The 27,202-nt window shown below is 43.8% G+C and overlaps 1 protein-coding gene across 4 annotated transcripts in view; it reads right to left on the reverse strand.

The window, feature by feature from the left end:
- Positions 1-27,202, reverse strand: part of Tmem108 (transmembrane protein 108) — a 420,643-nt gene that overhangs the window by 249,729 nt on the left and 143,712 nt on the right. For 2 of the 4 annotated variants that reach the window (XM_005072038.4, XM_005072037.4), the window contains exons 1-2: positions 17,599-17,690; positions 9,418-9,530 (exon numbers count right to left, since the gene is read on the reverse strand). The gene's annotated coding sequence lies outside the window, so the exon portion shown is untranslated. Of the gene's footprint in view, positions 1-9,417; positions 9,531-17,598; positions 17,691-27,202 lie in introns of those variants that run through there. The other 2 variants (XM_040739726.1, XM_040739725.1) reach the window with 1 other exon arrangement.

Below are 27,202 nucleotides of genomic sequence, written 5' to 3' on the forward strand. Positions count from 1 at the left end.
TTCGAGGTGACAAAAGGGGTGATATAGACAGGGCAGCAGTTAGTGTGCCTCCAATGAAGGTTCATCTAAAAGGCCACAATAAAATTTAACAGATGGCAAAAGCCTAGAACATAAGATAGCCACGAAACAATAGTATGCACCCTTGGTGTGCATTTCATGAGCAAGTAGCAACTCTAACATATAAACGTGAGACTATTAGGCCTTGTGTAATGAGGAAAACTACCAAGAAAACCATCTAAAGAACCCTTGGTGGGCTTTGTAACAGGTATTAGGAAGACAGCTTTTGTCACTGTTGTCAATTACAAGATGTAAAGCCATTGGTTTGGTAGACCTAAGACATTCTTCTTTGGTCAGCATAAGTTCAGAGTTGACCCTCTAGTCTCCTCTGTAACAACCCTGTGGGGGAACATTAAGAGATGAAGTTAATGAGGAAAAAACCTTTTGCATCGCGATTAAGTTCGGATTAGTAAGGTGAAATGTAAGTGTACAACTGGCTAGACCAGGGCCCTGTAGAAGGCTAAGTTAACTGTGTAGTCAGCAGTTTGTGAGAGAAGTCAGTTAAGTCAGCATTTTTACAGGATTGTCTAGCAAAGTTCCAAGGACAACATTTGGATATCTTGAGTAATTTCCCAGATCTGTGAGTTTAATAACAGTGTATCTGGCATCTCCCTTCAACCATGGAACACGATGGTTACGGTACAGAAAGACACACCACAGCATCTGTGCTAAGTACTCTTCCAGACAGAGTGCTACAGTTGGTTACTACAGCTTTTAGATTTGGGTTCAGTGTTTAATAAGACAGGGCTGTATCTCAGCTGCGGACAGACACTGCAGTTCTGAGGCTGGACAAGGAAGGTCTTGTTTTTTATATGTAATCAGAAAGAGAATCATTCATGAAAAACAGTTGTTTGGATGGCATATCATATAGCTAAGTATATGTCTTAGTCCCCTGAATTGTTATAGAAGCATACTGATCATTTTAATCTTGATTATACTTTCCTGATGGGTGTTTAACATCATGTAGGTGGCCACAATTATTTTTTCCTTTGGTGCTGTCAAGGCCAAATGAGGGCCCAGTTCTAAGAAGTCAGTTGGGATTGTGAGAAATCTGTGATTCCTAAACCCTTTTTTACTGCTGTCCATCTATGTGATGATAAGTCAAAGACCTTGCTTGACCTGGCTGTGTCTTCCCCGGGAAACATTTTTCTTGTGTTGACCATCCTCTGGATGCTGGCTAGAATTTACTGTGTGGGGTCTCCGCAACCCATCTCTGAACAAGAGAACAGGTGATTTTCCACAGGCACAGAACATTTCTACAGATGGTCTACAATCTCCTAGGACCTCATTGACAAGGGGGAAATAGTCTCTGTGTTTAATAACCATACTTGGTGGTTGTTCTAATGTGGCTAGAGAAACTAAAAGGAGTTTGGTTTTTGGCACCAGATGTAAGGAAAGTGAGGCCATAAATTTTTTTTTTAATCATTTTTTATTTTAATTTTAAATAGCTTGTTTCACATGTCAATCCCAGTTCCCTCTCCCTCCCCTCCTCCCGCACTCCCCTTCCACCCTCCCTCCCACCCTATTGCCAAATCCCTCCACATAGGGGATGTCTAGAGTCTATCATTTCACTCTTGGTAGTGTCAAGGCACTCCCCTAAGAGTCCAGGCTGAGAGAGCATCTCTCTTTGTGCCATAGGCACATGAAGACAGATTGTATACCAGGGATAGACACTGATCCACAGCTCAGAGCCCCATAGGTTGCCCAGGCCTTCTCACTGACACTCACATTTGGGGGGTCCAGATCAGTCCCATTCTGGCCTCCCCACTGTCGGTCTGGGGTCCAAGAGCACTCCCTGTTCAGATCAGCCGTCTCTGCTGGTTTTGCCAGCCCATTCCTTGCCAATTTGCTCATCACTCCTCTCTCTCTGTCACTGGGTTCCTTGGGTTCAGTTCAGTGCTTAGTTGTGTGTTTGCCTCTGCTTCCATCAGTCCCAGGATGAAGGCTCCCGGATAGTTATAGACATCAAGTTCATTATCAGGAATGGGCATTCGAGGTGGTCCTTCCACTATTGCTTAGCTTGCCAATTGATGTTATACCTTTAGATCACTCGAGGTCACTCTGGTGCCTGATCTGTCTTCGATCCTATGATTCCCTCTTCCCCTATTTTACCCCCACCCCCTCAACTTCCTGTTCCCCCATGACCAACTCCCTTCCTCTTTACCCCCTCTACTCTTCCCAGGAGGCCATAAATTTTAAAATAAACTTTGATTAGACATCAATTTTATCCAGTTTTTGAATTTTTTTTACCTTAGAAACTTTAAGTCTCATGGCCCCACATACCTTAAATAACTCACTCAGACTTTTATAACTTGCAAAAGCCCTTTAGGTTTTATTCCCATTCTGTAAAGCATGCATTCATCTTAATTTTCAACCAAATCAATTTTCATCTTTTTATCATTTATAACTTTTTAAAAATTCTTAATACCATGAGACATAATAGCATTAATACCTGAATTTACTATCTTCTGAGAGAATTTTCTCCCTGGGGGAGGGAGCAGCTAAGCAATATCTATCCTCTCTTCATTAGGTCCCAATGACAAAAATCAAAGTTCAATTTCAAAACCACCCTGGGGAACCAATGAGTTTATTAGACTTCCTTATCAGCCTCACTTTCTTTACATCCGGTGCCAAAAACCAAACTCCTTTTAGGGTCCTTTAGGCAGAAAGTTCTCTTTTCTCTCCACAGGGGTCATTCCTTCAGGAGCACAGACACTCACTGGGCTCATTATTTTGGCCTAAACACCCACCAGTCACAACCTGAGACCTCTGTGCAAACCTTATTTGGAGGCTTTATTGGCACTCTATATAATGCCAGCCTGACGCCATTCCCTTGCTCTCCTCCAAGTACCCCTTTCTCCTCCTTCCTTCCCAGAGTCTTGGATCTCCATACTAGAGGCCTTTGCCATGCACTAAAATTCTTCAGGACAAAGTAAACTCTCTAGGTCTACCTTAGAGGTCCCCTAATCAGACCCCAGAATCCCCAGGAACTTTACAGTCCTCTAATCACTGAGTCACAAAACCTGGCAGTAAGTGAAGCTCTCAAATTTGACTTTGCGATTCCTCTGAATCTTGCAAGCATAAGGAAGCCAACTCTGAGATCTGGGTCATTTTTTTCATCTTCTCCCTAAGTCTGGGGGATGTCTCAGGTGGCAGGATCGGACTTTCTACCAGTTCTGACCATGTCACTCAAAATCACTGCAAATCTAAAACCCAAATTTTCATTGAAATGGACTCTAAATTGTCCATCCCAGGGGATACTCCTTTGGCCTGTCTCAAGTCAATGGCAAGAATCTCTTCCAGTCTTCCAAACCCACCCAAATCTTCCCTCAATTTGGAGTGTCTCTTCTCAGTATTCTCACCTATCTAGACATCCTTGGATGAAACAACAAATGGCCCAAGGTACCCTGTGTCCCATGCCTTTTTGCCTTCATTTTCACTCCTCTCTCTGCAACTCCTGCTCTGCCTTCCAGATCCTCTTTTGCCACCAAGAGGCTGATCCCAAATCCAGCTCTTACCCCAAACTCAGGTTCCCTGGCTTTCAATCCCATTGATGAACCTCCTCCCTACACTCCTCCTCACCTTCCCTACCTCCTCAATCCCCATGCCTCACCCTCCTCCAACTCCTACCTGCCCATTAGTCTCACCTTCCTAGAACCCACAGATCTCCATAGACAACCCCAATCATCTTTGCCCTTACCCTCCCTTCCCTACACCCAATCCAGAGTAACTATGTTACCGCTACATAAGGGGACAGGAAGGGATGACTCATGGGTGGACTGAGACAAAATGATGCCACCAATGGTAAGCCCTATCAAGTTAGTAAGAAAGAGAATCACCTTTGTTCCCAGATGGCATCATTGTCTACACAAAACACACAAAAGAGAGAAACCTCCTGGAGCTAGTGAACAACCATAACAAGGTTGCGGGGCTCAAAGCTCTACACAGAAGCCAACCGATCACACTCTTAGATAGATGTCTTGGATGGACAAGTGCAGTCGGAAATTTAAAAACATAGTACCCACACAAATTGAATAAAAGTTTATGAGGAAAACATCCTAACTCTGAAGGAATCCAAGAACAATGAAATAGAGAGATATTTCTATTTATGGACTAGAAGATTAGATGTTAGTTGCTCATTCCTGCACCCAAAGATTAGCATGTTACTGGTCTCACTGCTTCGAAAAATACCTGTTAAGAAAGTATTTGCAAAGGTCATTTATGAGGAAAGATTCAAAATAAAAAAGTCCTTAAAAATCAGTAAGAAAATGCAAAACCTCACTGTAAAAGCTGGTCAAAAGCCTTTAATAGACATTTCACCAAAAAGATATGTACACGGCAAATGTAGACATAAAATGATGTTACGCACACATCAAGGAAACATACATTAGTACAATGAGACATTATCAGGCCTGTTTTCAGATGGTTCAAATCCAGAGCCCTGACAATACCCAGGACTGGTCTAGATGTACACACTGAAACCCTCATTCCTTGCTGGCAGGAAATGTAAATGGCACAGCCATCTTAGAAGACAGTTTGTCAGTTTCTTACGAAAGAAAACATTGCTACAAAAAGTACCCAGGAGTGACATCACTTGATAGTTACCCAAAGGAGAGGGACTCCTGTCCACCCAAAAGCCTGCTCATGGATGTTTAGAGCACCTTTTTTTAAAATGGTCCAACCTTGAGAGCAACTCAGATATCCAGGAGTTCTGGAATCCAGCACACAAAAGAAATGAGTAACTAAGTCACAAAGAGGGGATAAGAAACTTGTATTTACTGAGTGAAAAGTCATTTCAAAGGGTTGCCTACTGTGTGACTCCAACTGCATGAAAAACAAAACTGTGGTCATAAGAAGATTAAGAAGATTAATGGATTCTAATGGTTAAGGGGTGGGGGAGGGGAAGGAGCTATGGCTAAATAGGATACCAGAGTGGTTTTAGAGAAACAAAAATAATGCCTGTGATTATAATAGTGAACATGTGTCATCATGCATTAGTCCAAATCCAAGGAATATACAGCTTCCCAGATTGCACTCTAATGAACCACTGTCTTGGGGGTAATAATGACATAAATATAGGTTCATAGATCCCTACAGAAATGCCAGTCTGGTGGGGGACAGCAGCCAACAGGGACAGACAAGCATATGTAGGAGGGGGAGGGACATAGAAGATCTTTATGTTTTCCTTTCTACATTCTGCTTCTATCTAATACCACTCAAAAAAGTCTTCAAAATATAAAACAAAAACAAAAACAAAAAGAACTCCACAAATCTCTGTGAGTTCCAGGCCAGCCTGGTCTACAAAGCAAGTTCCAGAACAGCCAGAGCTACACAGAGAAACCCTGTCTTGAAAAATCGAAAACACAAAGAAGGAAAAAAAAGCAAGCATTGTATCATCCTCCCACCCGCCCCTCTTCCATCTCCAAGTGGATCATCCAGAGGACCAATTCCACCCCAGCCTCCCTTCCTTCCCTCCAGCCATCCTCCTAAAGGCACACAAACTTCTCATTTGAATTTCCTCTGTCAGGCGGCACAACCTTGGGCTCAGTAGACTTTAAATTACATCTCTTAAAGATGTCTTCATTTCCCTATGTTTTCATTTGCTCAAATGAAAATTTCTGAGCAACTAATATTGGTAATATTAATAGATAATATCAACAGGAAAGCCTTCCATGTTACTAAAGGGCTTAATCACTAAATCTGTGCTGTAATGATGGGTGGAAAATTAGACATTCATTCTTCATGGGGTAACTCCTCAGAGGTTAGGCTTGTGAATTAAGACCCTCCTATGAAACACTTTTCTGAACCAAGTCAGGGCTTGGAAGGAGAGGTGAAATTCTCTCCTAGCTTCTTCTAGACTCTTTGTAGAGCTCTAGGCAATCTCAAAAAGGCATGCTACACAAATAAGCCTCACTGCTGAGGGTCAGGCAAAGAGAAAAAATGGACAATTCCACAGCCCTCGACTAAAGGGCAAACATTTTAGAGACGGTACGTTCTATCGTGTTAAAGGGAGAGACCCACGGCACTGCCTGTAGCCAGCAAATATTGCAGCATCATTAAGAAATTCAGTAAGACATACAAATGTCTTACTGGAATAGATATGGTCTAAAAGAATTCTGTCCTACATGGATTGGTATCTTATCTATTTATTTATTATTTATTATTTATTTGGTTTTTCGAGACAGAGTTTATCTGTATTGCTTTGATATCTTTTTATAGCAAGAGTACATGGTCACTACAAATGTGGCTACTTTCTAACGCACTGGGAGCCTTAGGATCTAAAGCAGTAGTGTCTAGTGGAATGTTCTCCAATGATTGACATGTTATATATCTATGTTATCTAAGACAGCAGCCAGAAATGTGAAGCTATACGGCACTTGAAATGTGATAAGATCAAATGAAGACCTGAATTATAAATCTAAATAATATAAATAGTCACACATGGCTAGTGGCTCCTACTGGGACAAAGTTTAGACCATTTTGGGAAAATGACATAGGATGTTAGCATAAGAAAATCCTATGTCTATTCTAAGAGCTTAGAAAAATACTTCTCTATGCCTTCCCCACCACGGACACAAAGAGACCATGTGAGATGCCATGACATATTATAAACCATGCAAAAGAACAATGATTTTCCAGATGTCACCTTGGGGCCTTGTTAAACTAGTTCACAAGGTCCTCTCTGAGAATTTGTATCCTAAAGTAACAAGAAACCAAGCAATCCTGATGACTGGCCTGGACATGGAATTTTGAGTAGCACTGGAAAAATGTAGTAGGAATAGCCTACTCCTATCAAGACAAACATTCTACTTATCACCTCTCTTTTCATGGAAGAGCCTCATTCTTCAAGATACGCAGACGCCTTCCCAGGCATCCTTACACATGTGCAGGCACACACCCCAGAAGCCAAAGAAACCAGACTGTCTACAATGGCCTCCCATATACTAGATCCAAGGCAGAGAACAGGGGCAAATAGTTCATGAACCAGAAACGTAGCAAAGAGAACTCAAAAAAGAAAAGCCTGCAGTTTATATCTAATCCCTGTAGTGGCCATGTCCTGTAGTTGGACTGAAGCTGTTCGCTAAAATAATATAGCTTTGTCAAATTAGTTCAGAATCATGGCCTTCTTTTCCTGTTCCAAGACACAGCACTGGAAAATACCAAAGAACATGTGTTTTATGAAAACATGTTATTTGTCATTGAAGAAGCCTGTTTTCATATTCCATATTCTCAAAGAAAAAAAAGGAAAGAAATGTAAAAATTCTAGAATAATGGTGAGCTTCTTTAAGTAGTCTCTGTCTGGATTGTCAGTCATGCAGGAGGGAATTTTAGTTTGGGTGATTACCTTTCCATGTCCTTTGGTCTAATTACATGTGAGTCATTTTAACATTAAGAAATCACCAGTCGGATGCAATTTCCATCAAGACTCTTTGGAATGGCCATCTTTTTGCCTCCTGCCCTCTGTTGGTCCTTAGCTTTGAAAGGAAAAGCTTTCACCCAGAATACATTGCTGCAGTGAGACAGAACACTCCTTCCAGTGATGTCAGAATCTAGGCCTGCGCATTACTGTGCACAATACTAACTTCACCATTCTTTAGCTCCCATTGCTCCCCCTTTTATTGACATCATGATGATCAGGAAGGATTTTGGAACCTAAGTATCTGGGAAACAGTTATCACTTAGTATTTACTGAAGCCCTTAACAACCACATGGTACCACGTACTTTGCTTCCTCAGGCAGAGTTACCATGGTATACCTATTTTATGGGGGGGGGGAGCAGGGAGGAAAAAGGAATTAGGTAAATTAAAACACAACTCTAGAGGAACCCAGAACAAGATTAAATCACTGCATCCTTTCATCTGTGGCAATTCTATCTGGAAACATTTAACAATACCAAGAGACCTATCTGGTGGTCATGATTGCGTGGGGAGCTACTGGCATTTGGTGGGGAGAGGCTAAGGGCAAGGGCACACTATAATACACCATCCTACAATGCATAGCAACAGCCCACACAAGAACTGCCCCCACTGAAATCAGTACTGCCTGGTGCCCTGGTAACTCACACACCACTTTCTTTGGCCCTTATCGGTGGTTAAAGAATGGTTGCCTTCACAACTTGACCCTTGTACAATATTTACACAGAAACATGCTGGTCAATTGCTATTTTTAGTGTAAAATACTTCTCAGGTACATTTAAAATAGAGGTAACACGATAAAAGGGGGAGTAGCTCCATGTTGAACAAGAACACTCCTCTCATGAGCAACGTCCAGGCTCTGGGCTGAGGTCTGTGGCAGCTGGTCACCTGGGCTCTTCTGGAGATGACCCGCCTCCCAGCTGCATTTCCCTGCCTCATTCCTGAGCATGTGCATCACTCAAGAGCAGCAACAATGCACACTTACAGGAATCTCCAGGGATCTGCGGCCCTCAATTGTCTATATTGTTCAATAAATTGTACTCATTAGTGAGCCACATGAGGCACAGATTTACAGGCAGCCTTTCTGGGTGCACTCAGTTTAGCAAGGCCTTATGATGTTGAACTCACTGGCTGCAAACAGTACTCCCTGTAAGTTAAAGCTTTAGAAAAAATCCCGCCACCGCTCTGGTTACTCTCTAACCATCCTTAACTCTGCTTGGAATAGCATTAGTCATGATTCCTTCTTCAAGAAGTTTGCTTTTTTGTTCAGTGCAGAATTTGGACAGCCTAGAAAATAAGAAGTATTCCTCCCTGGACCTCCTCCTAGATTTAGAAGGGCTCACCAAACATTATGTCCTACTAAGTCTTGATTTTTTTGCCACAAACAAAAACCCCAAATAAGGTTTGATTACAAAATTCCCAGTAATAACATAAAATGTACCAGCAACTACAAACAGCTGAGTGGCTGGGTATGTGGCTTCCAGAGATACCAGATGGGAAACTATGGTGTGGGCAGAATATGTGCTTTCAACTGCTAGGGGCCACCACACCAGGGACTTCAGCTCTGATCAGCTATTTCCTTCACAACCAGAGCAATCATGAAGGAGAAGCCCATGGAGGAGGGGGATGGTGGGAAGGAGCATCTGACCAGACTATTACCAATATGACATAGCTTCAGGAACAAGGGAAGCCTTAACAAGCTTACTTGTACAAATCACATGCCATACAAATGCACTCAACAACCCTATGTAGAGATACCTCCATGCACAGAAGTCAGCCCAACCATTTCTCATCATTGTTGACTTGAGTCCAAGATTTCAATAAAGAAGGCTTTAGAAGACTTTCAGAGACAGAGCATCCCATTGCGCTGACTCCAAGAAGCTGGTGAGACAAGAGCATCTATGATTCAGCAAAGCCAGCAAAATACTGAATGCATTTGCCTTACCCTGGAGGAGAGTGTGTGGAAGCCTTCAAACGCTCTTACATCCTCGCAACCCATCGGATCTGCTGCTTTTCACTCCACATTCACTTCTGCATGCTGGACTACAGCCAAGCAATCTGCCAAAGGGGGAAAAAAACGAATCAATACAATGGGCCAATTGATCTACAACTTCATCTCCAAAGCCATTGTTAAAATGAATCTGTTAAAAATGAACTTCATGCTTAACACACAGACCCCAACCTCTACAATGGTTCATGGTCTACACAAGAGGTTCCCGTATACATCCTAGACAGGTGGAAAGTCAAGAGGGATGGGTTTGATGCAGAAACCAAATTACTCAGGCTGCTGCAAGTCCTACATCTTTGCAATATAATCTCTAAGATTCCTCTCCATCCCAGCGATCTTAGGATGGAAAATAGCATGGAAGGACTTGCAAAGACATTTGCGCACACAGGCATCTGGGTACAGATACACATACTAATACTGCCTCCCTCCGAAAAAATGGTAAGACACTTTTCCACCTCTGCTCCCTTTCTATTGGCTACTCAAAATCATACAGTCGCAGTTAAGCCCATGGGCTGGGCAGTGAGCTCTGTTAGGTAAGGCTCTAATTAAGATAGCATTAGGTTTAGGACAGAGCACCCTCAGTATGATGCTATCACAGTGACCTTGACCTAGTTCTTTATAATTCTGGGTTGTAAAGGAATCTGGCCTCCTTTGGAAAACATCATGCCTCCCTTACAGGGTCTCTACCAGACTCCACATGGAAGGAAGCAGCACTTCTCAGACTCTCCCGGGGGGTGCATGTTATCAGGGCATCTTGTTAAAATGTAGGTTCTGAGTTGAAAGGTCATGGGTAAGGCCTGACCTTCTCAAATTCTAACAAGCCCTAGAGCAGTGGTTCTCAACCTTCCTAATGCTGCGGCCCTTTAACATAGTTCCTCATGTTGTGTGACTCCCAACCATAAAATCATTTCGCTGCTACTTCATAACTGTAATTTTGCTACTGTTATGAATCATGCAAGTATCTGATATGCAGGATATCTGATATTCAACCCCGTGAAAAGGCCATTTAACACCACAAAGGGGTCTTGACCCACAGTTTGAGAACCACTGTCCTAAAGGTTCCTGATTCTGCTATGAGAACCACTGCCCTAAAGGTTCCTGATTCTGCTATTCAGTGGCCACTCTGTGATTAGAAAAGACTATTTGGCAAACTTTGTACACAAAGTGATTTTCACATATAAGAAAATTTATATAATCATTGTTTCTGATTCTGAATTAATTTTCAACTAGCATTTTAAACATCTACTTAGTTTGGATCTATGATACAATTCCATAGACTCGCCCAATTTTAGAAAAAGGTTAGAACTTAAGGGATGGCTGTTCCTTTTCCTCTTTTAAAACAGATTCAGGGATGTGATGGGTGCCCCTTAACCAAATTTCATAACAACTCAGTGTTAGAAATTTGACCTTGGAAACAACAATTTGACTTTGTTCTCTAGCATCTGAATTCGCTCAATAAACCGAGAAGGAAAATTTTATTTATTCTTCTGCTAAAGCAAAAACAAAGATCATGCTGACTTATGGCCGAAAGGGCAGCAGAAGGTGCATCTACCAGCGTGGGCCATTGTAGTATAAAAGGTAAGCAAGAAGTCACGGGACACAGATACGGAAGTTTGTCAAGCAAGTCTCCACAACAACAAAGTTACCCCCACCCTCCCACCCGTCCTTACCCCCCCAGTCCCCCACCCCCTCCCCGTGTCCAACATGGGAATGAAACACAAAGTAATGTCTGCATAGCTTCTGGTAACAGTGAGAATTTTTATTTCTAAGCCATACAAATTCTGAGTTCCTCCTATGTAAAGACAATTAGAAAAAGTATTTGGGACTGTAAATAGTTAGGGAAGATACAATAATTAGCCACAGTGCATCTTGGGTACTAATAAAGGTAACTAGTGATGTCTTGAAGTTCTACCACCTAAACTGCTTTATATAAGATCCTGGTGAACTTAGGAACTTAGAGTACAGTGCATAGTAGATGCATGTAGCCAGATGTGGAAGCTCCCAAGTGAAAAGAATGAGAATCTAAATTTCTTGTTACTCTGTCCCACACTGGGAAGGGGCCCATGAGGCCCTGCCCCTCACTAAGGGTTTATAAGCAGTTGAGGATTGCTTAGAGTGAGGGACTCATGAGGCCTAGAGATCTAGAGACAGCTAATGCGTGCTGGAAAAGGAGAGATTTTTTTTTGAATAGTGTAGCCATGGGTAAGTTTCTCGAGCTCCTGTGAATAGACTCTCACTGATGCTCCTTTAAGTGACTCCAATTAAACACGTGCATGTACATCCCTACCCATCACACACAAAACATTGACAACAGAAGCTAAGGATTAGCTGGGAAGAGGAGAGGGGTTGGATCATCAGGAGTAGAAGAAAAACAAGAGAGGGTAATAGTGGAGGCAAATAGAATCAAAATACATATACATATGAAATTGTTATAATAACATCCATTAGGTACACTTAATATATGCTAATAAGAACTTAAAAAACTTCATGTCATAAATCAGAAAGTTAATGAATATATGGACCTCAAATTGGATAATGAGAGCTGGGTGTCCCTTATGCATGTCACTGCCAGTAAGGCAGCATAACCCTGAAAGCAGTCTGGTGAAATTGGGAGGGCACTGAGAAAGGAATGATAAATGGAAATCAATACTTGCATATCCATTATTAAGGTGGGTAAAATGCTTTTCCTTGCCTCTTCATTGGAGGAACAATTTCAATAAAGGTACAATATCCCTAAGCATTCCCAGTTTAACTTCTTCATTCCATTCCCAACTTTCACCTACCATTACAGTAGCTCATCAATCAAGAATTCTCCTTTTGGGGCTGGAGAAATGACTTAAATGGTAAAGTGAGTTCAAGCCTCAGAACCCATGTGGAAAAATCTGGGTAGGGTGGTATACACATGGAATACCAGCACTGGGTCGGGGGCAGGCAGAGACAGTCAGATCTCTGGGGCTCACTGTCCAGCTAGCCTAGCAAAATCCTGGAACTTCAGGCCAATGAGAGTTCCTGCCTCAAAAAAACACAGTAGATGGCTCCTGAGAAATGATACCCCACAACTATCCCCTAGTCTCCCTCTCTCCCTCCTCTCTCTCTCTCTCTCTCTCTCTCTCTCTCTCCTCTCTCTCTCTGTGCATTCATGCATGCATGCACACACACAAATATTCCCGTTTAAAACCTGGTGTTGTGATGTACGCACACATATAATACCAGCACTTGAGAGGCAAAGGCAGAAGAATCACAATTTCAAGGCCGCACTGGCCACACAGCAAGTTCAAGAGTGGCCTGGGCTACCTGAGACCCTGCCCCAACAGAACAAGACAAAGCTCCCCTTTTGTCAGTCTTCCAGGAGCTACTCTAGACAGTCAATTCTTATCCTGCCCCTGTGCCATGGATCCATCTGGTTCTGTTGAAGCCTACGGCCCTCTTCCCAGAATACACTAGATAGAGCTGGAGAAATGACCGGCGAGTACTTGAGATCAATTCCCTAGCATGGACACTAATACTTATACACAGGTGTGCTGGCACATGCCTCTATGCCTGCCAGTGGGGTGACAGAGTCTGAAGGACCTCTAGGGCTCACTGACCAGGACACCCAAATCAGTTATCTTCAGGCTTGGTGAGAGACTCTCTCAAAAACTAAGGTGGGATTGGATTGAGAAATACCCAATGTCCACTTCTGGCCTCCACAATCACCCACATACCCTGGCCCAGCTCTGTAGACAGACAGATCACACACACACACACACACACACACACACACACACACACACACACACACACACCAAAAAATGTATAAGAACAAAGACATTAAATTACAGAGGCAAATTACATAAGACATACTCTCTTACCCACACAGACTTAGTGAGACCATGGATTCGATTTAAGAACCTTGCATTGTACAAAGACTATGCTAGGATGATAAAAGTCTTTTCTTACAGGAAGAGGTATTGCAAAAAAAGGTTAAAATAAATAAATAAAGCACCAAAGACATACGGGAAAGAATCCAGCTCAGGGTCAGCCAGAGAAAAAAAAGAAAAATCGAAAAAGAAAAGCCCATGCCAAAGGTACTCAAGCTGGGACTTTAATCCCCACACCAAGGAATTCCTCAGATAACTTCCCTGACTGGGCCCTGTAGACACAGCACTTGCTGTGTCCTAAACATGGGTGAAAGGAGTCGGTATCTGGGGAGGGGGTCTGCAATGAGCCCCAAGCTCAGGTCCTCATCCTCTGAGTTCTCTGACACCACCAAGCTCTATTAGCTTGGGAAATTACTTCTTCTGTCTCTGAACCACAGGACTGTGATGGAAGCACCCCATCTTCTACAGAGGAGGAAGAGCTCTAGCAAGGTGCCTTTCTGTCCTAGCTTCAGAGCACAGACACGCCACTGACATGAGCATTATCTGAAGGCTTCAGAAAGACCTCATGGGAATCCGCCAGCCAAAGAACTTCAGACATAGAAAGATAGTTAGGTTGCATTCACTTGACAAACCCAGGAAACATAAGAAAATAACAGTCAGAAGGACAGATTGATTTATGGCCATAAATTGAGGCAGTGTCGATGACTTGTGACTACGGTACTCTTGCAACAATGGGATTTGGGGATTTGCCACTGATAGGGAAAGAAAACCCAATGAAACAGTTTATCAGTTCACTCCAAGAGACAGAATAAACCCAAAAGAAGCTGAGCTCCCGGGTGACCGCAGCACAGAGAGCAGGTGACCTGGGGTGGTGGCTCCCACGGGTAATGTCATACAGTTTAGACAGGAGCAGAGCCAAAACCTTCCCCTGCACTGGGACTTCTTCACCAGTGGCTAAAGCTCCCTTTACACTTAGTGTCCACAAAACCCACCTGAGAAAGTAGTCTGGAAGAAAGAAAAAAGTTATTACTTATTTAAAAACTAAAGGATATATGAATGAACTCCAGCTAAAAGTATTTTTTAATGTTCAAGTTTTGAGTGGTACTACAGGCTTGAAGGTCAAAGTTAGCTAAGACAATCTACAAACATTTGCTAGAAATTCTCAAGTTTTAAAAGTAACTGATTTCTTAAAATGATTTGACCTACCTTTTTGGACAACCTTGGAATATAATGATTTAACATTATTTTCACAAAAACTCACTGCTTCCTTCAGGACATGTATTGCTGACTACATACTGGGTTTTAAATCGCACAAACATGCCATAGAATCATCCTTGCATGGAGAAATGAAGAATTGGAATGAACATCCACTCATAACCTCAACATTATGTCTGCTTAACTAGAAGTGTGTACACAAGGTGCTCTTAAAATTCTTACTACCGTGCTTGCCAATTTATGACCTCTGAATCAATTTATACATACACTCACTCACAGAGAGAAAATAAATTCTCACCCTACCCCATTATTCCTGTATTATATACACAGTTAAGTGCTCAGAACTTATTATTATTGTCATTAGTATTCTTTAACCTAGGAGCTAACACAGCTTATCCAAAATATATACAAAATTCACGCTGCTGCTGACAGCTTCATAGTCATTCTCTTCATGAATTCCCAGAGCAAGAGCGCCATCTACTGGTAGGGAGGGTATAACTTGTTTGAGGGAAACCTGTAGATGACTTGAGCTAAGGACTGGAAAGTCAGGCATCCTAGGCTTAAGGTCATAGTAGGGCTCTTTTCTAGAGAGTATTATAGGGATAACAGACACCGACTGAGAACCATAACCTCACCAGGAGCCTCTGTCACATGATCGGGGCGGGGGGGGGGGGTCTGGAAGTCATGCAAAGGCCAGGCAGGCTAGACAATAATGAGGCAGCTTTGCCTGGAAAAACATTCCAGGCTCTCCTTCACCAGCAGATGAGCCCACCCAGCCTCCACCTGTGGCAGTGGAAGCAGCTTTATTCTGCAGTGTGCATCCAAAGGATGTCTCCCAGGCACCCGCCTGGGTGAAGGCTCTTATATTTACACAATGTGACACAGATCCTCCCCAAAGAGCATGCCTGCTTAGGCTGGCAACTATAATCTATCTCCTTAGCTCTTTATCCTACTTGTCTGTGACCCAGAGGACAGAAACAACAGGAAGAAAATGATTCGTGGCTGTCTTGAAAGCAGAACTAGGGGCTTTTATTGAATTGGAGGACAGAGCCCCCTGTCTTACCGTAAGAGGTGCCCTGGGTCCCTCAAGTTGAACCATGCCTGTCAATTTTTCTGTTGGTCCTTTAGACCCTAACCAGAGATCTTTCAGCCTCCTTGACACAGCCAACTCCACTTGTACCGGTTAAACAAACAACCATGACCCCTGCGGGTAGCTTACATGTAGCTTACATGCAAAAAAAAAAAAAAAAAGCCCATTTTCCCCAAAAAACAAAAACTCAGGCTTTTCTCTAACCACGCCACCACCTTCATTTCTAAGCGCCCTTTCCTTCCCCACAGTGTATCAACTTCTGTTTCTAAGCTTTTCCCACTAATTTGCTGTTTCAGTCTATCAGACAAGAACTTTGATTGCGCTTTACTGGGGTCATCTGTGGTGTTCCCAGTATGCCTCACAGCGGACTCCATTCTTTCATCTCAGCAAACCACCAAAAGTTTACTCGGGGCAGCTGAGAAGCCTGAGTTTGATTTCTCTAGTCTAGCAAATGGAAGGGTGCCTTCTCAAAGGAAAAAAAAGTTTTTAACTTGTTCAATAAATTGAAATTTCAGCAAGTAAACTAGTTAAATTTGAGTAATTTAATAAATTAAAATGAATATTTTGCTGGCACGAGGTACGGTTGTTTTAGATGTCTAACAGAACGAAGAAGAAGAAGAAATCAACTTCACACGGGGAAGGAAGGGCATCAGAGGGTCTCCAAAGAGTCAGGTAAGGACCAACACTGTAAGTTCTGAATGGGTTACAGAGTAACACAGTTAAGTTCTAAATGGGTTACACTGAACCTCGGAAGCACAGGAACATCTTCCGGCAGTTAGCGAAATCATTTTCCCAGCACCAGGTGCATCAACATAGGTAACCAGGGGAAAACCCAACCTGTCTTTTAAGTTTCGCCATAGGAAGTCCTGAGTCTCATTGCTGTGCTGTCTCGGGAGATGCTTATGCTCTTAACCGCAAGCTAAGCTCCTAGACACGCCCTCCCTCTTCTAAAGAAGGGCTCCACCGAGAGTCCTGGTCTCCTGCCCCCTTCCCCTAGCTTCTGGCAGCCAAATGGTCTTTTTTTTTTTTAACATACACTTTTTCAAAGATTAGAAAGTGCATCTTAGATCCCACTTCTCCCTTCCTACACTGTCCTCCCGACAGACTGAACATAAGTAGCCTTTGGAACAGGCCTAGAAAGTCAGTCACTCCGTTTCTTGAGTCTTCTTGAAGAAGCCTCTCAATGCGCTGTCTGGTCTGCAGTTCACTGCAGGCAATTCCCTCACCATTTCCCAGTCATCAGTTACACTGCCTCTGGAAACCTTTTTGTGTGTGTGTGACCTGCTCTACCTAATTGCTTTTTAAAAAATTAAAGCTTTTTAACGCATCTCCAGATTCTCTCCACAGGCTCCCAGCGTTGGGTTTCGGTGAAAGTCTGGGGTGAAGCAGACGCGAGGTCCAGCGGACAGACAGGGCACCCTTCCCGGGGCAGCAGCACAGGCTCGGTACCCCCGCGATGCCCGCGCCCGCATCCAGGCAGAAGGATCATCAGATGCGCTAGGAATTTCGCTTCGCTCGCAGCCGCCGGATTAGTTCGAGTCTCAAGGGCTCGAACCAAAGTGACACTACGCTTCCCCCCTTTCGTTCTCCCATGCGACAGGTCCCGCTGCATAGAAGCCACCTTCTTCCCAGCCCGGGTCCAGCTCCTGTGGCATCCCCGAGGCGCCTCCCGCGCCCTTCCCTTGGGGAAGGGACCGGTGGCAGCATCCCTCCGGGGCGGGAAACAAAGGCGGAGGCGAGCTGGCCAGGTGGGCAAGCCTCCTCGGGTCCAGCCGCGGGGAGGATGGGGAAATATATCAGAGGGTGGGAAAGGGGAAACCGAGGCACGGAGGCTGGCGAATGAATTTGCCCTGTATCCTCCCCAGTGCAGGGCTCCCGGGGCATGCGAACCCCGAGCCATCCCCCGCTGCTCCCCAGGACCCGGCATCCAAGGGATCGCCCCGCTCCGCTCACCTCGGGAGAAGCGCTCCCGCTCCCTCCGACGGCTCCGGAGAAAACCCCGCCGCTCGCGCACGCGCACTCGCGCACTCGCGCCTTCGCCCCTCCGGCCCCCGCCTGCGCCCCTCCGACCGGGCTCTGGCCCGCCCCGGCCCTGTCCGTCAGCGTCCGCAAGAACCAATCCTGTCGCGTGGAAGGCCCAGCGTTGGTCACGTGGCAGCACGAGCCAATCACCAAATTGCCCTCGGCAAGCGCCTGGTTCCGATGTCCCCAGGGGTTCGGTTGCTACCGAGCGGAGCCTGTGTGAGGCGGGCACAAAGGGCTGAGTCCCTTATTTCCGCCAGTGAGTGGCGTCCAGTTGATCAATGCCTACATCGATTGATTTCTCAGATTTAGCTTAAATAAGAATCACCTGGGAGTCTTGTTAAAGTCTGGAGTGGAGCCTCAAGATTCTGCATTTCTAACAAGCTCCCAAGTGATGAGGAAGCTTCTCTTAGTCTAAGGCCGTGCTTTTAGGGAGCACTATCCAAAAACAAACAAACAAATCCCTTCTCGGTTTGTTGTCAGTTTCACGACCTTTCTTGTCCTTCAACGATGAAGAGCATTTAGAGGACTGCCTCAACTTGGAGTGATCTGATGATGAAGCCTATGGTTTGGGCAGCAGCTAAGGAAAGGCTATGGAGTGGCCATGTCGACCAGCTTCGTGCATATGGCACAGAAGCGCAGAGACAGACAACAATACTGGGTCTGCCTCTTCAGTAAAGAGCGGGGCGAGAGTGGCTGGAGACTTGACCAGATAAGAGAGAACAGCCCATGTGGTCCCAGTCTTGTGGATCAACAGCCTGTCAGAAACTCAGAAAAAATGTTTTAAAACGAGCGAGATATAACTAACACTTAGGTCAATTTAATCATAAACCACAGAGCTTAGAACGTAATTTCCTTGAGGGTTTTAAAAGTTATCTGAATACTTCTCTGTCCCTATGTCAAACACCCAATGCCTCTGCTACCTCAAATTTGACTTGTTTTTAGACTGGACAGCTAGCGCATTTGTTATCCAGCATTGCCAATCTAATTACTCAATAATGTCTCAAAGTAGTTCAAGAGTACACACACACACACACACACACACACACACACACACACACACACACGCACGCACGCACGCACACACACATACACCTCCCTGCGTAGTCTATACTGGCCTGGAAACTATGATCCTCTCCCAGAGTCCCAAGTGCTTGGGATTATGAGTATGCTCCACCATGCCCTGCTTTCAAAAGTCTTAAATATTAAGCTTTCCGAATCCTCCTTCTACCAGCTCTCTGGCCAAGAGATAGCAACACGTGCCAAATAGTTTTATTTTACTCTTCACAGAGGTGCTCAAGCTGCTACCTAGAGAAAACCTCGCCTTTGTATGCCTGGTGCACCCAGCTTCTCAGCCAGAATCGAGGCCCACTTAGCAGTCTCAGGCACGATTCTTCATACTGCTGGATCAGAAGTGGACTAACCCAGAGTTTCAGCGATACTCTGAGGCTACCACAACAATGGTTCCATGGACAATAGGAGCAAGAAGATGCCTAAACCAGAAAACAGGTGTCAGAGATTCTGCTGCTGCTGTGAAACCAGTGTTCTCAAGCCTGATTTGCATGTCACAGTTTTTCTGGAAAGTGTGAGAGCCTCCAGCTGGAGAGTCTGACCAGAAGGCTACACATCTCACAAGCTCCGCAGTTTATGATTCATACCCAACGGTCATGGAGAATACCTGTATGAGCTGCCACACTGATTCTGGAGTTTAATCTGTTTTTGTTTTGAGACAATGAGTCTCATGTAGTCCAGTCTGGCCTCCAGTTTTCTGATGAAGTTGAGGATGACCTTGAACTCCTGAATCTCCTGCCTCTACCTTCTAAGTGGAGGAATTATAGTTTTTAACAAGAAAAAACAATCAACCCAGGAACACAAATCACTAAGGACACCAGCATGCTGTAAATAGAGGAAAGTTTCCACATATTTTCAAAGGCCCCAAATAACTCATAGGTAATAAATACTACCAAGGCTACTCAACAGTACAAATTGAGATGCCAAGTCTACAACTAGGATTCATTCCAGTGGTCTGACTATATATTTCGGAAAGAACCCATCGCCTCTGTTAACCACACGAAATTAGTTGGCTCTCTGGTGATAAGACTGCCTGTTTAATGCCCTTAACTGAAACACATTTCTGTTTGAGATTTGTGGAGAGTTTAGTATCCAAGGCTTTCCCCAAAGCATGCAGCAAGTACCACCCGGGTTAGATGCTAAAATGCAGACTCCTAGGGCCAAAGAAGAGCTTCCTCCAGTGTGTGTACAAATTCTGAAGCCAGTGGTGGTTGAATGTGAGTTCAGGCTATACCTCCAGATATGGATCATCCACATACAAGCAAACCCCCAAGTCAAACAGCTGTGCTATTCATTTAGTTTCCCGTACTAGCTAAATAAGGGAGCTGAGTCTATTAAAAAGAAGTAGAAATCCTCTTCACTGGGACTTTACCAAATTCTGTTACTTTGTGTAGTAAGATGACGAATACCAGAGTCTTCGAGCATGGTTGTTGCCTAGTTTATCTGTGGAATGGTATTTGCCACAGTGGGGTATGACCTAGTTTTTAGATGAATCAGAGGTCCCCTCAGAAGACTCAACAGCCATCTTGCTGGTAACTGACTTCATGTGCAGTACCAGAAATACAGAAGCCCTGCGTGTGAGCCTGAACGCTAGCTTCCCTCCTCTGACACTTTAAAAATATATTTCACAGCACCCAAGTGGGGGAGAATTTTTCTCACCCTGGTAAACTTGCAACTTCATCTATTGGGGGAAAATAAGGACAATTTTAACAGATATTTAAGTAGCATGACTGATGTCAACTTTTAACTATAGAAAAGCATTTCCCTTTCTCCCTGTAGGCGTCATCATTACAGAAAGAGGTGCAATAAGAAAAGGAGCCCTTGCATGCGGATGCGGATTTGAAAAGGAAAACATCCACGCTGCCAACCATTTTCCATTCCTCAGTCAGCTTCCTAGACACAACCCAGCTATCCTGTCCCTGGACATGGGTGTGTTAGTATCTGACAGGGGTCAGCCCAGGCAAGGTTCTCTAACCTGGAAATTGCTCAGTAAGAGATTTACGTATATTGGAAAAGAAAAGATAAAATATACACCACCCCACCCCGTTGCCAACTCCCAGAAATCCACAGTTGCTTCATTATAATCAGAACTCCACCAACGTTTTATCAGCACTAATTGCATTTTTATCTCATCATAAATAGCTTTTCCAAACTTAATTGACTTCATTCATGAAGACCGACAGATTAGGCAAGATACTAGTTTCCATCTGTCACATGAATCCAGCCAGGATAATGGGTTTTATCTGTGTATCCATGTTTTAACAACTGGCACTTCTTTCCATTTAGCATGACTGCGTACATATCTAACACGGATATTTTTGTAGAAAGGTTAATTTTTAATGAAAAAATCATTATAAAACATAAAAGTAACTTTCTGGCATGTTTTATAAACTATTTTGACATTAAATGCATTAAATGCTATATCTCCTCTACACTTAAGAAACATTATAAATATCATCAGAGCCCCCATGTGACCCTCCCAACAATAGGCATGTTAGATAAAGATTGCCCACTGCCCTGCTTAGGAATGAAAAGGGGGAGGTTAATGGGAGAAAATATCAGATTGTATGTATGTATATAAGACCAAACACAGGGTAAGTAGACAACATTCTCACTGAATAAAACATTTGGAAGTCCCAAGATGATATAAGAGAAAAATAAGAAGGGTAAGATCTCATATGACACAATGCCCATGTTTCACAGTGACAATTTTGGACCCGGAAAGCAAGTCCTTTTGAGAAAACAACACAGATAATTTGGTCTACAGATAAGGTGATGCCCCTGTTCTCACTCATTTAGCAAACATATGCTACATGAGAGTTGCCTTTTAGACCATCTTAAAAGACGTAAGCTATCAAAAAGGTGTGTGATGCAGGCAAGCAGAGCACTGGCCCTGATTGATAGAAACTGAGAAGGCTTACTGTCAAAAGTGTAGCCTGCATTGAATTCCAAAGAATTCAACAGAGTTATGGACTGAATGCTCCCCTCCTCCAAAAATCACATTCTGAAACTCTACATCCTGCCCCAGAGCAGTGTTGTTAGAAGTCAAGGTCTGGGGGGAGATCATTTGGATGTTGTAAAAAATGGAGTTTTCATAAACGAGATTATTTACTAAAATTGTGATAATTTCATGAATCATGGTCCTTCCAAAGTCACAGAGAATTTCTTGCACTGTACTACATAGAAATGCAAGCAAACAAAGTGGTTCTGTAATCCAGAAGAGGGCACTAGACCCTGAGCATGCTGGCATCTGTCCTTCAATCTCTAGACTTTTGAGGAAATAGAAATCTGACGTTTCTAAGCCAGGCAGGATGTAGCACTTGGTTTAGCTTCCCAAATGGACTAATGCCTCAGCAGTGGGACAGGATGGGGGATGTCCTATAGAAACACAAGGGCAAGAACCCAAGAGCAACTAGGAATCTAAGCAACAGTGAGAGGCTGCCTTAAATGCCCTTCCCCTATAATAAGAATGATGACTACCTTAAATGCCATCCGAGAGCTTTCATCCAGTAGCTGATGGAAGCAGAAACAGAGACCCACACCTAAGCACTGAGCCAAACTCCTGGAATCCAGTTGTAGAGAGGGAGGAGTGATAAACAAAGGGGTCAAGACCATGTTGGGAAAACCCACAGAAATACCTGACTTGAGCAAGTGGGAACTCATGAACCCCAGTCTGACAGCTGGGGAACCAGCATAGGACCAAACCAGGCCCCTCTGAATGAGGTTGTCAGCTAGGAGGCCTGGACAGTCTATGGGGCATCTGGCAATGGAACAAGGATGTATTCCTAGCACATGAACAGACTTCAGGAGCCCATTCCCCATGGAGGAATACTCTCTTAGACTAGATAAGGGGGAAGGGGGTCGTAGGTCCTGCCCCAAATGACTTGATAGAGTTGATGATCCCTCATGGAAGTCCTCACCCTCCCTAGGGAGTGGATGGGGGATGGGATGTGGGTAGGTAGGGGGCATGGGAGGATGGAAGGGAGAGGGAACTGGCATTGATATGTAAAATAAGATTGTTTCTAATTTAAATAAAATTTATTTTTTAAAAAAGAATGCCAGGGAAGTGAAAGCAGAAGAAATCAATTAGATAAGTGGTGAAGGGAGAAAACCAATGATTTGTAGTGGATGAAGAGCAGAATTTACAGTTAAGAAGTGTATCACTGGCCATTCCTCCCTCTTTCTGTGCTTGTTTTCTCACTTTGAACTCTACTATGTTGATTGGGAGTGGAAGGTGGACCCCTCTTGTCTGGGTAAATTCCCAGCTCCTCCACACATCTGCTAGTTAAACCAGGACTGTTTGGCCTTTGGAAGGGATTGGAATGGCAATAATGGAATGCAGGTACTTGACTCCTATAGTTGATAACAAATCATAAATAATGTAAAGTGATAAAGTGGTGTTGAACAATTGTCAGCTATTATCAAGGGTCTTCTCCTGAACCAACATGATCTCAGACTCCTCAATTCTGTATGACTGGCATCCCACTTGAACCAATCAGAATTGGCATATCCTGGACCCTCCTTGTCACCCTTGGTACCCAACCCAGCTCTGATTGACAGATGATCCTGATGTCACTCAGTTTCTATAGACCAGAAACAAGTTCTCTTTGATCAAATTTCCTTTCAATCCTAAATGAAGTCATGAAATATTTCCACAGACTCAGCTATTTTCTCCAAGTATCCTTTTCCCTTCTCTTTTTTTTCTTCATAATACACACCATACTTGAACGACTCTGCTCCCTACTTACATTTATATTTCATCTTACTGACTACGCCTCCTGGATATCTGAACTGTATCCCAGCCAACTTGCCACCCCTGTGCACAAGAACTTGGCATCATCTGGGGGCTTATAGCTTCTACCCAATGATTGTTAAAAATTCTCAAGACAGACTTCTGGCCTAGGAGGGCTTCCATGCATGCCCTCAACCCCTCTTAGAAACACTTCTAGGTTCCACCATGGTGACAGGAAACAGGCTTATCTGGAGAGAATTCAGGGCCAGAAAAATATATGTGGTTGCCTCTAGGGTTGATGTAGGGAAAGGGAGTCCTATCCTCCAAGTTCTGGGGTGGCTCTGTTGGTACCCTGGCAAGATCTCCTTGTACAGGTTTTTCCAACTTCTGAGCACCTGTCCCTCAGCTGTGACCTTCAATGCCTATCTTTAGACATATTTATCTTTGTGCATATATGTGGGGGATGCATACATGCCACAGCATGTATGGAAGTCAGGATACAACCTCAAGTCTTCATCTTCTTCCTTGTTTGAGGAACAGTCTCTTTGCTGTTGGCCTCTGTGTATGCCAGGCTAGCCAGCCCATGAGCTAGGAATTCTGACTCTGTCTCCCATCTCATCACAGGACCTCCAAGATTAGAAAATACACCCTACACTACATGGGCTCTGGGGGCCCAGACTCAGGTCCTCATCCTTGCATGGCAAGAGCTTTACCCACTGAGTAATCTCCCAAACCCAAAGAATTAACTTTGACACTGGAGCCATACCATCTGGTTGGGAAACCCAAAATAGTCAAGAGCATGCCACCCTATTGGGTAGCCATAGCTAGGAAGTAGCAGGTGTCCATTCACAAAACCTGAGCCTGTTCCCTCCGAAGTGAAAAGTTCTGAGACTCATTCATACTAGGAAGTTCCCTGCATGATCAGGCTGTCTGTTGCCCTGACACAGTACTTGTGAGTTCCTTCCAAGAGTGTTTTCTTTGTAAGTCACTCATTCCTAAAAATTTGGCTGGGCATTCATACACCAAGGATATCTGTTCCACTATATTCACCGCAACATTATTTGTAATAGCCAGAACCTGGAAGCAACCTAGATGCCCCTCAACTGAAGAGTGGATAGAAAAAATATGGTACATTTACACAATGGAGTACTATTCAGCAGAAAAAAAAAAACAATGGAATCTTGCCAGGCGGTGGTGGCGCACGCCTTTAATCCCAGCACTCAGGAGGCAGAGGCAGGCGGATCTCTGTGAGTTCGAGGCCGGGCTGGGCCGATAGCCTCCAAAACAATACAGAGAAACCCTGTCTCGTAAAAAACAAAAAACAAAACAACAACAACAACAAAAAAAACAATGGAATCTTGAAATTTGTAGGCAAATGGATGTCACTAGAAGAAACCCTCCTGAGTGAGGTAACGCAGTCACAAAAAGACAAACATGGTATATACTCACTCACATATGGATTTTAGACATGGATTAGGGGACTGCCATCTTACAATCCCATTGCCAGAGAGTCTGGGAAACAGAACCTTCAACCAGTGAATGATGGAAGCAGAGGCAGATATCCACAGCTAAACACTAAGCTGAATTCAAGGAATCCAGGGACGGAGAGGGAGGACTGATGAGCAAAGGGGTCAAGAATGGACTGGTTTAACTCACAGAAACAGTTGACCTGAACAAAGGGGAGCTCTTGGACCCCAGACTGATAGCTGGGAGGCCAGTATGGGACTGATCCAGACCCCCTGAATGTGGGTGTCACTGAGGAGGCCTAGGCAATCTACAGGGCCTTGGGTAGTAGATCAGTATTTATCCCTGACATACAAATGGACTTTGGGGACCCATCACACAATGAGGGATGCTCTCTCAGCATGAACTCTTGGGGGAGGGCCTAGGCCATGCCCTGAACGAAATGACAGACTCTGGAAATCCCCCATGAAGGGCCTCACCCTCACTGGCAGAACAGAGAGGGATTGGGTGGGGAGCTGGGGGGCCTGGTGGAGGGACAGGGGAGGAGGGGAGGGAGAGGGAGCTGGGATTGACATGTGAAGCAAGCTTGTTTCTAATTAAAAAAAAACTTGACTGTGGTCTGCTTCCAGGCATATGATCATCCCCTTGATAATGATTAAGGTGCAATTTTTGTACTGTATTTACATTTAAATTATATTACACACTCCGTATTGTATGCTGCACCAGGGCAGAGACCATGATTCACTCCTCTCTGACTCACCAGAGCCATGATACTATAGAGATGGAGATCATCAAATCTCTGGTGAATTTTCCTGAACTGAAATGTCTCCTCCTCCACACCATTTCCACCCAATCTCTGGCCACTTCTCCTCCTTACACCTTCATGATGTAGCTCCACCCACAGTGGAGATCTCACCAGTTGGAATGCCATGCCCCACCCCATCCTCAGGTCCTCTCCTCTGCATCTGCATCTGCAGGACCCTTCTCTATAAATTCGGGTCTATGCTCACAAGAGTCCTTGACAGAGAGAACTTTTCTGATCCAATGAACCAAAGGCCTACCCCAACTGACCCACAACTGTTACCCTTTAGCCAACCTTTCTCAATGGGGTTTCCTGAGATAATTAAGCAAGCCCTACACAAAATCACATCATATTGTTTTCTTGAGTCTCCCAAGGATGGTACACAGCTGGTATCATTCTCGTCACATAGGGCAGAGGCTGACTGACTCAATATAGGGAATCCCAAGAGCATCGCAGTTGAATTCCTCAATAGAAATAGTCTTAGCCTATGCCATGTTTTTAAAGGGAGAGTTTTTAAATTATCATACAAAATAATAGCTTTCATTATCACATTTTCATACCCTAATTAAAAAAAACTTGGCGTGGTCTGCTTCCAGGCATATGGTCATCCCCTGATAATGATTAAGGTGCAATTTTTGCACTGTATTTACATTTAAATACAGAGTTCTCTCCAGAGTTCTCTCTCCCATCCTTCTGTCCTTCTGCACTCTTGCTCTCTCTAGTATTCTAGTTTCCATGTCACATGTACCACCCTCTTCCCCACGCCCCATTCCTTGTAACCTCTTTTTCCCACTGACACTAGATGAAGCAACCCAGATTCACAGAGACACATGCGGCATGTTTTCTGTTTATAATTTTAATATGTATAAATATGTGCATATATATACATACATATATATGGTGGGTGGGTATAGGGCATTGAACTACATGATGTTGTTAGCATCTGATGAAGTTTTGCTGTGGTGCCCCCCATCTTTCTAGATGAAGTTTGGTTTTGGCCTCTGCTCATCCTTAGGATTCAGAACTGATATGTAGTTGGTAGTCAAAAGCAATTTTACTTTGTTAGGACTGGCAAGACGGCTCCCCGATTAAGAGAGCATGCATACTGCTCTTGCACAGGACCTGAATGTGTTTCCCAGCACTCATGTGGGGCACAACTGCCTGGAGCCCCGGCTGCATGGAGATCAGTTGCCTCTGAGGGCTTCTACACTCACTCACACATCCCCCTTACACACAATAGAACTAAAACTGATAAAAATAAATCTTTAAAAAATATTTGTTGAATGGACAGCACAGGATTCATGGTAGGCTTTCTGACTTTGCAGTTATAAAAATAATTCATGCTAAAGCTTCACCATACAGGAGAAAAATGTGCATTATAGGTTACTTAAGAAGAATAATGACAGAAAATACTAGGTGGAATTTGAAAAAAAAATGTCCAGTAATAATGACAGCTTTAGTTATCT

Source organism: Mesocricetus auratus, unplaced genomic scaffold, assembly GCF_017639785.1.
Source record: "Mesocricetus auratus isolate SY011 unplaced genomic scaffold, BCM_Maur_2.0 Super-Scaffold_100691, whole genome shotgun sequence".
Lineage (NCBI taxonomy): Eukaryota > Metazoa > Chordata > Mammalia > Rodentia > Cricetidae > Mesocricetus > Mesocricetus auratus.